This window comes from Martes martes (genome assembly GCF_963455335.1).
Source record: "Martes martes genome assembly, chromosome: 16".
Taxonomy (NCBI): domain Eukaryota; kingdom Metazoa; phylum Chordata; class Mammalia; order Carnivora; family Mustelidae; genus Martes; species Martes martes.
In genome coordinates, this window is record NC_137904.1 from 27,309,244 (window position 1) to 27,323,015 (window position 13,772).

Here is a 13,772-nt window from a genome sequence, read left to right on the forward strand (position 1 = left end):
CGGCCACTGACTGAGCCCCACGTGTGAATAAGCCAGGATCCTCAGCTAGAATCCAGGGGCTTCTCCACGGTTACCCGAGGGACTCGAGTGCCTGCACTCTTGAGGGTTTGTGTGTCTTTAGGTGTGAAGCCCTGGGCACCAGCCCGCCCTGCCAGGTCACACCTCTTCCCAAACCCCGCCACCCTGCCCTTACGGAGATAGAGCTGCTTTGGGTAGCAGGGAGGGTAACAGGCCTCAGTGGTCCTTGGCTGTTCTCAAAGCTTTGCCAGCTCTGCCACCCTCTCCCAGATGCCACCGTGGGTTTGGATTTGCCACATTGGGGTGGGAAGTGCACAGAGGAGCAAAGGGAGGGTGGGAATGGTAACTATCCCTGTGCGTGCTGGAGGGGCTGTGAGTCTCGGGGCTAAGACAGAGCTTGAAAGGTCCCCTGCCCACAGGGAGCTCTGGGTAGGAGGGGAGAGACCGGATTCTGTTCCCTGGGAGCTCCCAGTCTTAGAGAAGAGAAACAGGCCCTGTCCTACAGCAGCTCCCAGTCTGAGGGGGAAAACAAGCCAACCTACCCTTGACAAACACCTTGTCTGATGAGAGAAACGGATCACACCCTGAAGAAAGGACACCATATATCAGAGGGACATACAAACAGGGGCAAGTAAGCCCAAAGTACTTAGTGCAAGCACCTAGCCCATAGAGCAAAGAGAACGAAGCAAATGTGGAAGGCGGGCAGGAATCCAGAAAGGCAGCCTGGAGCCGGGTTGTCCATGGTGCTGAAGGGAGGCATGAAGAAGGGTCTACCAGATGGCTGGGAAGTCAGACTCCAGCTTTTAGAAGCTTGAGAGGCAGGATGGATTTCTTTTGGCTGGACGGAGAGAGCTCTGCAGGCACCGGACCAAGAGGAGCAGGTGTGAGGAGGGGAGGAGGTGACAGTCCCTTGGGTGACGCTGGAGAAGCCCTGGGCTGCTGGGGAGAGTGCCACTGTCCAGGTGTGGGAGAGCCTGGGGAGAGGCCCTAACCCTTTCTGCCCCTCGAGGGGTGGGGGAAAGGAGCCTGGTGCACAGCGGGGAGGCCCGCATCAGGGCCAAGAGTCTTGGCTTCCAGTCCCCTGGGCCACCCCCTCACAGTGTGACCTGGCATGGGTCTCTAGCCCTCCTCTGTGAGACAAGGGGTGTGGACTCGATGTCATCAGAGGGCCCTCCCAGGGCTGCGCCTTTGTGCCCTCCCATCAGAAGCCCAAAGGTGACCCATACACAGACTCATATCCATACATTCAAACACAGGCTTCACGGTGCCTGGCATCCCTGCCCTGGGCAATAAGCATGGACCTCAGGCAGGAGCACTGGGGCTGCTCCCTTCCCTCCAGGAGGTGTCCTGCCAGCTAGGAGAACTGACAGCAAGCCCAGGGAGCGAGGGAAAGTGAGCAGGGCCCTGGCATGGATCTCTGGGTCCCATGTTTAGCACCTAGCCCTGCAGCCCAGCACTTGCCCTGAAAGTGGACTCCCCTTTCAGTCCTGCACCCCGGACCTCTCAGGGAGGAGAGTAGGAGAGAGTTACAGAGAGTGAAGGGTCCCCCTAGCCTCCCCCTTCTCTGCCCCCCCACCTCCACACATAGTCTGCCCTCCCCTAGAGCCAGGACACTGGTCCCAGGCCTCCTCCCTCACACACATTTGCCCACCCCACAGGGTCTTCCTGCCTCTGCCCTCCTCCTTGCTGCTCTGGTCCAGATTCCAGACCCCTGGTGAGATGGCTTTCTCGGGATCCAGGGAAGCGGTGGACCCAGGGAACGGGAGCTAGACGGGGGTTAACCCTCTGGGCAGGAACGGCTTCTCCCAGGGAAGGGAGAGGGGAGGCGGGGGAGCCCAGAGCACTGTCAGCAGCTGGGCTCCTCTGGGAAAACTCCAGAGTTGCCAGAGCCATGAGCTGACCCTCCACCCCAGCAAATTCTGCTCCATGAACAGACACCACAAAGCCCTAGAAGCATCCGGTGACTCAACTGCTGCCTCTGTCAAAAGATGAGGAACCGGGCTCCGATGAGTGGCTGGACAAGGAGAGCGCACAGACACATGCGTGGGTACACGTGCCCGATGTGCGCACAGAGCACAGAAGTGCATGCCCTCTGAGCACCACTGCTCACCCACATGCCCACCAAGCTCGCTGCCCCGAACCGCATGCATGCACACACAATACACACACACACACACACACACGCACACGCACACACACAGGCACACATGCACACAGGAACACACAGGCCCACACACACATGTGCCCGCTACAGCCCAGCACGGCGATAGGCAGATGCGGCTAATGCTTGAGCGCATAATGGGACAGAGCCGCCCCAGCCCCACCATGCCACCAGGCAGGGCGGCCCAGAGTTGCTGAAGGAAGGACGGTGGGCCTCACCAAGAGGGCCCTGCTGGAATGAAGACAGGCAGCACTCTGGGCTCTCCTGTACCCAGGGGGTCTCTGCAAAGAGGCGCTACTGCCCATCAGCAGAAATAACCCTGGGAGGGGTGGTTGGCTGCATGGGACCTTGCTGGAGCCAAGGCGGGTCAGGAGCATATTTACCCCATACTTAAAACAATAAATAAATAACTAGTCTCCCAGCACTCAGAAGCGGTCCCATTTACATGCAAGCCATCACTGAGTTAATTACAAAGATTCTTATCTGTTCATTAAAGCAGACTGGAGGGCCCTCTATTTGGAAACAGTGCAGTTTAAGGGACTATGTTATTAACTCTAATGAAATGATTTATTTTGGACGGGTGCCTGGTGAGGTAGACCCTAGGACCAGAAGCCCTCGTGGGGGGTGGCATACGCCCTGGCTCTCTGGGCTAACATTCTTTGCACAGAAGTCATGAAGACCCCTGGGGGAAAAGGGGACAGAGATCTGGAGAGGTTAACACCTTTCCTGTGGATGGAGGAAGCCCTGCTGAGGCTACCTGCACAGGAAGGGCACCCCAAGTGACTTGGGGTCACCCCGGCCAACCTGACTTTGCCATGGAAAGCTGCAGAAATTGATTTCTCCCTGAGCTCAGTTCCCTGTCTATGAAATGGGGATAAGATAGCGCTCACCTTGCAGGGTTCTTGAGAAGATGAAATGAGTTATTACATGTGAAGAACAGAAAATGTCCAGCCCGCAGCTCACACTTCAGTAAATGCTAGCTATTATTTTATCGTTTTTCAGGGAACATGAATTTACTAAAGTGATAGGACACATGATCTGATTCTCCATATGATACTCCCCCCCCCTTTTTTTTTCCAGCTTGGTGTTTAGATGTGGGACTTCCCTCTTGGACGGAGCCTCCTCTCTGGGGTACTTCAACAATTTGGAGGAGAGGCTTGGTGTCCCTAAAAGAAAGATATAGATGTTTTGCTAATCTGGGGGCAGGAGGGGTTCAATCAACTGGTCTGACAACCCAAAAGAGATCTGAATCCGGGCTGGTGTCATAATACCTACATTTAAAATCGTCTTCGGGACAGACTCTTTACTGATATTCGTTGGAGCTGTTCTAAAACTAGGAGGTCTGAACTGAATCTTTTGTGTGTGCTGGGAGGAGAAAGCTGGAGTGCCTTAAACTTGGTCCAGGTGACATCGTAAGGGACAGGAATGCTTGGAGAGAGCGGGCCCCTGGAGCCGAGGCCAGGGACACTGGGCTCAGAGAAGCAGGGCTTCGGTTAAGGCAGGCCAGGGAGCAGCCTGCCAGACCACACCGACCCCGCTCCCACTCCTCAGCCTGGCACAGGGCGCAGAGGACCACCGAGGGCCTTAAGCATGCAGGCAGGCAGAGATAGGCATCTGCAGGTTGGAGATAAGGCCTAGCCTGACAGCAGGGAGCTTATCTCGCACTGGCCTTTCTCTGGGCTGTGTTCACAGGCTGGCTGGCCTGCCGACAGGGTTCCCCTCGCCATTTCCCATTCCTCTCCCCTTCCAAGGCCTGAAGCTCGGTCCCCCCATGAGACTGCACAGGGATAGGGTGTGTGATTCTATTTGGGCTACTCTGCCCTCCAGGTCCCTCTGCTGGAAGGGAATAAATGTGCAGCAAGCTTGCTTCAGGCAGGTGGGGAGGCAGCCCCAGCTGGCCCCAGGGACACTGTGGGCGTTGCCTACCTCCCCCGGCCCTCCTGCGACCCACAGGCTCTAAGCAGGCCTGGTCCGAGCTGTGCTCAAAGACAGACTGGAGGAACCCCTACCCTCGTGTGCTCGGGCTCACCCCCATGGGTGACGTCTCGCTCTCCTGTAAATACAGGCTCTACCTTTTTGCCTAGAGGGTTTCCCAAGGGGTAGGGAGGGAGGTCGAACAAGTCCAATGGCCACATAGAAAAGGCCTTAGGAAGGTCAAAACTTTCTTCTAGAAACCTTGGAAGGAGAACTCCCTCTGGAAGGAAACCCAAACTCCAGAGAGTCAGAGAAGTAAGAGCAGGGCCTGGGGCCTGGGGAGACACACCAGGCTTCTCTCCCGGAGCTCCGCAAGCAAACTGGGGGGCAGGCAGGGCCAAACTAGGAGTGTGGGCAATCTCCTGGGGCCAGTGTGCACCAGTGGGGACTGACAGAGTGGCCCCGAAAGGTCAGGTCTTGGAGAGGTGGCAGCAGGGGCCTGGGGCTCACTGAGAGATAGAGCCAGTTGAGGCATTACCTGAGTCCCAGAATGGGAATGCCTTCCCCAAGGGCTCTCTCAAGACTCTCAAATCCCTCCTTTCAGTTATTTATTTCTCCATGAGATTCTCCACGTGTTAGGCCCCCAAGAGTCCCTGCAGCCTGGGATGGGCACATCATCTAGTGAGAAGAAAAGACTGTGGAAATGACAGGGTTGGGCTGGAGTCTTGGGTCTGCCTTTTCCTCCTCGAAGGTCACTTCGATTCAGCATCTCAGTTATCCCACGTGTAAAATGGGGCTGAAGTTGTCCTCGACACAAGGTTCTTGTGAAGATCAGCCCTCTTTTCCATACAGTCTAAAGCACACAGTAAGTGATCAATAAATGGGGGGAGTGGGGAATCCATACCATATCTTTCAATCCCCAGTTTGTCATCACTCACAAACACTGCGAGGAACCCATTCCAGTTGTGGAAGAAAACAAGACCCAGAACAGTAGAACGATGTGCCCCAAGTCCCAGAATTTCATGGAAGGAGCCAGGATTCAGGTCTGGGTCTCTGGACCACCATCCCATCTTCCTAGCAGCCTTATCCCTGAGAAGTCTTGCCCTTTGGGGTTTCACTGAAATGACAGCCTTGTATCACAAGGCTTAAGACTGTCCAAGGCTATCAGGCCTGAATGCACAACCATCCATCTCCCCCCCCACCCCGCCCCCGCCCACAGCCTCCTCTTCTCTCTGTCTTGGAGCCGCATCTGCTTCCGAGCACCGTCCAGTCCAGAGACCCAGCTCGGGGAGAGACGGAGCCGCAGGGAGGAATGTTTGTCTGGTCTTACCCTCTCCGCTGGGCCCCAGAGCAGAGCTGAGGGATAGGCCAGCGCTCTGTCAGCCGCCCCGTCCGAGATGGATGGGGAACCTGGTAGGACGGTGTCGGCAACACTTGGTGAGATTCATTCTCCCCGCTGTTCAGGGAGAAAAATGGGGACTCCATGCCATCCATCTGCTCTGCAGCGAAGTGGTAAACAGGCGAGCTTCTCGGAGAATAGCCTGGAGCGGAGCCCAGCTCAGAGTGCCTCCCGCAGGGGCTGGGAGGCCCACAGAAAGCACTGGGATGCGTTTCCCAGTTGTGGGGAGCCTGCGGGGTGGGGCCGTCGGGGGAGTCACACACACCCTCAAGAAGCCAAAGTTAGGAAGTCGGCAGGACCACGAGCCCACGTTGTGACCTTTCTCACCTCTGAGATGGATCCAGGAGAAAAAAACGGCTGGGCTTCCCTTGTTCCTGAAGCCTCGACCTTACCTGTGCGGTCCCCCACACTGGGCTGTTCCTCTCCATGGGTCCCTCTTGGGATCCTACCCAGAGCGAGCACATGAGTCACCTCCTCCAGGGAGCCTGTCCAGATCCTCCCAGCTTTCTTTCTTTATTTCCTGCTGCTCTGCGTATGGATCTTACAAGCAATTTGACTTTAAGCAGCTGAATAATTCTTATCCCGCTTCTGCTTCCTGTGGCCATATTATTTCTGGATTCCGTCGCTCCCGTCTTCCCCTCTAGTGAGTTATCTGTATTCCACCGCAGTCGAGGGCTGGACTAGAACATGTGGAAAATCATGGTTCACCATTTCCCTCCCAGGTCAAAGGCCATCCCCTGTCAGGCTCTGTCAGATGCTCTTGTCAAGTAGCTGTGCTTTGGGGAAGGCAAGTAGATACCTTGAGTGGAGTCTGATGCTTCCTTCTCTGGCTCTCCCTGCCCCTTCCTCCCCTCCCCACCCCTATCGCTTCTTCCTACACAACCTTTCTGGAAGGCTTGTCAACAATCCCACATCCGTTTTCCATAGGCATCCAAGTGTTTCATGCCCGCCCTCCTGCCTTCTGGCCTTGTTTGCTAAGAAGGGTTGCTACTGTGATTATTTCCCATTTAACAGACGAGAAAACGGAGGCCAACCCATAGACCAGTCTTGCCTAGAGCGACACGAAGCCAAAGCAGGGACTAGGGCTAGATACAGTCTGAACCCTCAGAAGCAATCCCCTTTCCACATTTTCAAACTTCCTAGCACCAACAGGAAATCTACCCCTCCCCTGTTTGTCACCATGAGGGACAGAGACCACTTCTTTGCTCTTCTCTCAGTCCTCCCACCTCCTACTTCTCACCAGGACCACTACGACACCCTCCTGCCTGGCCTTCACTGCAGCCTGTGGTTGCCTCACACCTCCATGAGGCTGCCCTTTGTCCCCTCCCCCTGCCACACACAGGTGTCTTTTGCGGGAGTACAGAGATGGGCTGCCCCAGATGAGGGGTCCTTACAGGTGCTTTCAGTCTGCCTCCTGGAACACCAAAGCCCCCTCGACACCCCTAGTAACCTTTGGGGAAACAGGCAGGGAGGCTCGTGCACACACCACACATAACAGGATTTGCCAGAATCTCCCAGTCTCACCCCTGCCTCTCACTGCCCCCAGCCCTTCTGCCACGTGGTGTGCAAGGAGAAAGGCCATGCAGGGAGGATCAGGAGACTGGGATGCTCTCATTCAGTACCTCCAGAGATCATGGGGAAATGAAGATGAACACAACCAGCCCAGCCCCCAGCATCCACACACCTGCCATGGGACATAGGACAGGCCCCTCTCTTTCCCCATCTGCTAAGCAAGAAGGCAGAATCTTAACTTGGGGTGAGAAGTACCAATCCTTTAGAGAAGCCAAAGAAAACCATGAACGTATCTCCACGACTTTTCTCAAACAAATTCCCATGCATACAAAATCTCACCTGCTACTCAGTGGGGGTGGTGGACCTCTGAGGACCCTCCCATGGACTCCTCCTTAAAAACCCCATGGAGGCCCCTTCAGAAGCCCTTGGAAGATGGTTCCTAAGGACCTTCCCAGCTTCAGCTCTCTGAGATGATCGGCTTCTGCATGCCCAGATCAGGGCCAGGTGGACAGCAGTCCCCTCCTGTCCCCTGGTGGCAAGCCCCCAGGAAAGGTGAGGGGAAGGGGCCTCTCTCCCATCATCCCTCACCAGGGGTGTTAGTGGAGCTGGCATGGCCATTACTCACAGAGCCAATCTCTCACTCTGACGCTGCCCGACCCCACCCCCTCCTCCAAAGAACAGAATTAAAAGAGATTTGTCCTCGAGCCACTGCGACAGCTCATCTCTCTCAACGCCAGCAGCGATGACTTCCCTGGCCTGGCAGCTCTATGGGGATTGCCCCGTGAGTCTGGGCAGGAGGCCCAGGAGCCCATCCCCTTGGCCTAGGCCCTCCTGCTCCCGGCAGCCCCTCCCCCCAGGCCTCTCCTCCTGTCCTACTTTCAGCTCGGGAACGTTTTAAACGGATTCAATTTTTTAGAACTTCAGAAGCAATCCCTTCCCACATTTTTAAAGTTCACAGACCCAGCATTAGGCTCTCATCTCTCATTTGTTCGCGCGTTCATTCAACAAGTGGTCTAATCTGTCACCCTTTGCCCAAGCCTTCCCAAACCCACAAGCTGAATTATGATGCCTACTTGGAACTCTCAGAGGGAGTGCTTCCTTAAGGCTTCTACCCTCAATGCGAGGACCCAAGCTGCTAGTCCCTCTGTGTCCCCCACTGGACAGTGAGCCTCTTGAGGGAGTCATCTTTGTAATCCGTACCCGTGCCTGGCATTGAGAACCTGCCAAGATGGCTGACCACACGCGCGGACCAGGGAGCCGCCATGTCCCAGGTACTGTGTAGGCCCAATGGGGCTGACCAAGAACGATGCCTCTACTGGGGAGACGGGTGTGAAATTGAACAAAATACCTCAACAGGGGTGCCCAGTACTGCAGTAGGGGTGAGCAGCCCCTACCCCAACACTTTGCCCTTTATCTACTCACCCCTCATTTCTGACCACATTGGCCCCCGTCTGGGTCTGAACCAGGCTTCCCCAGTCAGGCAAGGCGCCCAGCTCACCAATATCCCTTGTCCAGGACACTGGGGCCAGAAGACAGAGCTTAGTATCAGCTCTGCTTCTTCAGAGGAGAGTGGAGAATTGTGGGAAATTTCACCATGGCTCTTCTTATAAGGGCTGGGGAGTGACTGACAGAAACGGGGAAGGAAAAAACCATTCTCTTGGTCAGCCCCAACCCTGTGCTTGCTTTGGCCTCACTAAGGAGAGAATATGATCCCAGATGCCATGCATAGAGAAAACTCACTGCAGAAAACACTTCAGGCCCAAAGACTTTAATTTGGAAGGTGTGCTTTGGGAGGGACTTCCCTGGTCCCCTAGATCTCCTCCTTTAAGGGGCTTGCAACAATAGCAAAAGTCTGTCCAGAATCTGGACGGCATGGGAGGTCTCAGCTCAAGGAGCCCCAAGGAGAAGAGCCACTCAGACTGAGGCAAGACCCTGCCCTGGGTCGACAAATTATCTTAAAGCCCCAGGTAGCAACTATTTCAGGCCTGCAGCCACGCAGTGTGGTCGTTCCCATGCAGTTCAAAAGCGGCCCCAGACAGTCCCTGAGCAAACGGGGTGACTGCGCTACCGCTTTATTATAACACCAGGCAGCAGCTGCTGGAACTCACTACATATGAGTTCACCCCATAAAGAACACAAGGGCGCCTCTTGCCGCTCGGGAAGGATATGCTCAGGGCCGGCATCAGACGATCCATGATCCTAAGCGCCCGCCCTCGTGATTGCCCGGTGAGGGCCCCAGGGACAAGCATCTCCCCATCCATGTCGTTTGCTGCAGGTTTCCAAGAGAAACACCGCCAGTCAGATACCTGCGAAGCTTTCTGGGACCTGCTGCCGCCGCTGCCATCATGCTCCACTTGATAGAATGGGGAGCGTGGAGAAAGCACAGAGCCGCGGAAACCCTTAGGTAACCAAGAAGAAGAATTAATTAGCTCTTCGAACATCCTCACTTTTAGATAGCATGAATGCAACAGATCCTCGAAAAACAAATATCGCTTCCAAGTAATGCCGAGTGTCCTTTTCTAGCTATCTGACTGCTCCAATCAATGCTCCTGGAAGCACTCCCAATTACCAAGTTATTACCTGTAGTATTTGCCACAGTTGACACAGCAACTAAGGAACATTCTGTTACGTTGAGCAAGTCAAATTAATCATATGGTCTATAGGCAGGTCGAGATGTAAAAAGCATGATACTGATTCATTACGTTAATAAAAAATGGAACAGTTAATGCCATTTTCTTATGAAAATTTTTTACAGAAATATTGAATGAGGGGTGCCTGGGTGGCTCAGTGGGTTAAAACCTCTGCCTTCGGCCCAGGTCATGGTCTTAGGGTCCTGGGATCGAGCCCTGCATCGGGCTCTCTGCTCAGCAGGGAGCCTGCTTCCCCCTCTCTGCCTGCTGTTCTGCCTGCTTGTGATCTCTGTCTGTCAAATAAATAAATAAAATCTTCAAAAAAAATTGAATGATAAATATCTTCTCCAAAAAATTAAAATAAAATTTCCTCATTATGTAAACAATTTTGATTTAAATTTTTGATATTCATTAATTATAATGTATAATCACAATAGGTAATTACATCTTTTGATTTAAATCAATCATTTTGTGCTTTTAAAAAACATGAACAAAATTTAAGTTTTGAATTTTTTTCTATCAGTTGGACTTAAGTATTTAAATGAAAGTACATTCAAATTTTGTACACTTGGAATAAGATTGCATGTGATTTTTTTTCATCCTTTAGCTGAGCTACCCTAGACAGTAGCCACTCTCTATACAATACTTGAGCACTTGAAATGTGATCAGTTTTTTTTTTTAAGATATTATTTATTTGAGAGAGAGAGAATGAGTGGTGGGGAGAAGCACTCAGGGAGAGAGAAGCAGACTCCCTGCTGAGCAGGAAGTCTGATGCATGGCTCATCCCAGGACTGGGAGATCACAACCTGAGCCGAAGGCAGACCCCTAACCTACTGAGCCCTTCAGGTGCCCATAAAATGTAACCAGTTTGAACTGAGATATACTCTAAGTATAAAATACACACAAAATTCCAGAGAGAGATCTAATAAGAAAAAAGAGCACAAAATAATGTCAGTAATTTTTTATATCAACTACTTGTTGAAATAAACATTCTGGATACCTTGGATTAAATAACATATATTATTAAAATGAATTTCACCAGTTTGTTTTCACATTTTAAAATGTGGCTGCCAGAAAATTACAAATGTGACTCCCATCTTTGGCTCATGTTATTTCTACCGGGCAAGGTTGCCTTAGATCATTCCTGTAAATAGAACACGAATTATACAAAAATCCTAATTATAACAACAAAATTGGTGATTTTGATGACATGATGGCAAGAGAAATAAATTTCGTGGAGTAAATATGTGACAGTTTAAGCATTACGCACAGCTATTTTTGTGTGATTTTTAATCCTGAGTTCTAAATTTCTCGTGATTCTGATGTTAACGGGGTTTTCTGTTACTGTATTTGAGGTGTAATTGACGTATGGTATGACGGCCTCATTTGAAGAATCCAGTTGGATGAGTCTGGCTCGGTGTATACCCCCATTCTCCCAACACCCCCCTCTAGATAGAAGACACCCCCAGACATGTCCGTCGTATTCCTTCTCCCTGAAACCCACCTCCCAGAAGCCACAGATGTTCTGATTTCTGTAACCACAGATGCAGCCTGCCTGTTCTTGAACCTCACGTGAACAGAATCCTGTGTCTCCTACTCGTTGGCGTCCGGCTTCCTCACATGTTTTTATTGTATTACTCATCCAGACAGCAGCCCACCAACAGGACTCCGGGACGTGCATAGGCATCATCGGATTGTTCGGTAGTTTACCACTGTAGCCTCATGCGTTCTCTGCAATTTTGTCATTACGCAGGTATGTTTGCCTGTCAGGTGGCTGTCTCGGTGACATTTAGGGATTTAGACGTATGGTGTGTGGGCCTCCCTTTGCACCGTTGCCCAGGGCCCCCACAGATGGTAGGCACGGGTGGGCGCAGGAGGGACAGAAGAGAGGCCAAAGCAGCAGGAGAGCCTCCTCCCACCCCAGCCCCAGCCCCACCCTTCCCCACCCACACCCCACCGGAGCCCAGGAGCCTGGCTGGGTGGTGTGACTCAGCCCAGAGGGAAGGATCCTCTGGCCCTCTGGCCGTCCCAGAGCCAGCAGAAAAATCCCATATGAAGGACCTACCGGTGGAAAGCTCAGGGTGGGTGGGAGAACGGTGAAGGGAGGGGCAGAGCAAGGGGTGCTGGGCACAGGACTCAAACAGGCCCTTCTCATTCGACGGACAAAGATGTACTGAGCATCTATGGTGTGCCAAGTTTGGGAAGGAGAAGTAAATAAAGACAAGCCCTGACCCTCACCGGGCTTACAAATTGGGAAGAGAGACAGACCTTAATCAAATAGTCACATCCCCAACGGATAAAGCCTACAGGATGCAGCCCATACTTTCTAGATGGACATTCCAGCCTTACTGCTGTAGCCCCCAGAGCCTCCTGGCTCTTTCTTCTGCCTGAAGACGTCCTTACCTGTTCAGCCAGGCCCGGCTCCAAAGGCCTCCCCCATGAGAGATGAGCCCACTACCTCCGAGCTATGACTCTGTGCGGTTGCACTGGCGTCTCTGCGTCTGTTTCCCTGTCTGTACAATCGGAACAAGGACAGTTACTTCATAGGGTCTTTGGGAGGATTAATGATGTCTACAGGCACACACAGACTGTTAGTAAATGTTTGTGTTTGCCTGCCCCCTCCCCACCCTCCCACTTTGGGAGGCCCAGGATCCCCATGGAAGGGGAGTTAACCCCCCCTCACCTGCCCTTTGAGCCTCTGCATAGCCTGGCAGAGCAGACAGGCAGCTAGAACAGAGAGTGATGGGGGCAGAGGCAGGCTGGAGGCTCAGGGCCCCTGAGTTTCCTGCCCTCCCACCATGGGATGGGGTGACTGGGTTCCCCTTTATGATGTAGTAAAGGGTAGGGAAGAGGTGGATTTTCTAGGCAGCATCCAGGCTTGGAATCAGCTGCCAGGACGGACCCTATGTGGCAGGAGGACAGGGCCCAGAGCAGCTGGGATCCAAGTGGGCACTGCCAGGAGCAGAGTCAGGATGCTGGAGCACCGCCCAACGCCACTGCCCAAATCCCATCCTCTCCCCATTCCCAGGGTGGGGTTGCCACACTGCCAACAAACCTGGCAGCCCCTGGCCCCTCCGTTTCCAGGGCAGCCTGGGAGCCTGGGACTCTGCCAAGCCAGTTGCCAGTGGGGTGAGGTGCCCCTGCCTAAGCCCTGACAGGATGGCCTCTCACCGTCCCATCACTGAGCTCTGGGGTCCAAAACTTGGTTATAAGTGGAACAAAGCCCCGCCAAGAGCCAGGGACAGACTCCTGTTCCAAATAGGAGACCGGGGTCCTGAGCTCGAGCTCACTGCTCCGCTGCTGACTCATTCTTGGTCCCAGGCTTGTGCCTGCCTCTTCCAAGAGCTCATTTTCTCATCTGTCCAATGGAAAGAACCTGCTCTGTCCTCCCTACCTCCCACAATTCTGTGGTTGTAAAATGTGATCATGAAGCAGAATGGATCGACTTGCTGCGCGACCTTAAGCAGGTCACTGCCTGTCTCTGGGCTTCAGTTCCTATGAGGCAGCACGAGGAAAGCAGCCAGCAAGTGCTTTGCTCCTTCCTGCCCTGGTCCCCATCTCAGGGAGAATGGTGAGATCATCTCCTAGCTGGAGTCCCCCGGGATGGCCACCAAGTTTTCTTTTCTTTCCCTGCAAGAAAGCCAAGGATCGGTTCTTACCCACACCCTCATCTCCATCCATCCTTGGGCACGTCCAGGGGACAGTTCCAGTGTCCTGGAGAAAATCCAGAGGGCTCCTGCCCTGGGAGATAAGTCCCCAGCCAGATGCCAGCTCTCCTACCGGCAGCCAGCCTTAGCTGGGCCCGTACCCCTCCCTCCCAAGCTAATTATCGCTGTCCCTGGCAGCTCCTCTTGGCAGCTCAGACCTCCACACCTTGCCCAGCTGGGCCTCTCCTCCTCTCAGTCCTTCCCTGTCGCTCCACTTCTGCCATTAATTTCCAAAATCACTGTACCCAACTGGGATTCACTGCGAGCCTGCTAAGGTCCAGGCACTGGACCCGGCATGGGGGCACGCAAGTAGATGAGACACAGCCCGGCATGGTGGGGCATATGGTCACAACCAACCGCGGTGACCTGAGGGCTGTGCTCCATCTTACAGGTGTATATTAACAGCTCACGGGCTCTAGCCAGGGACAGGG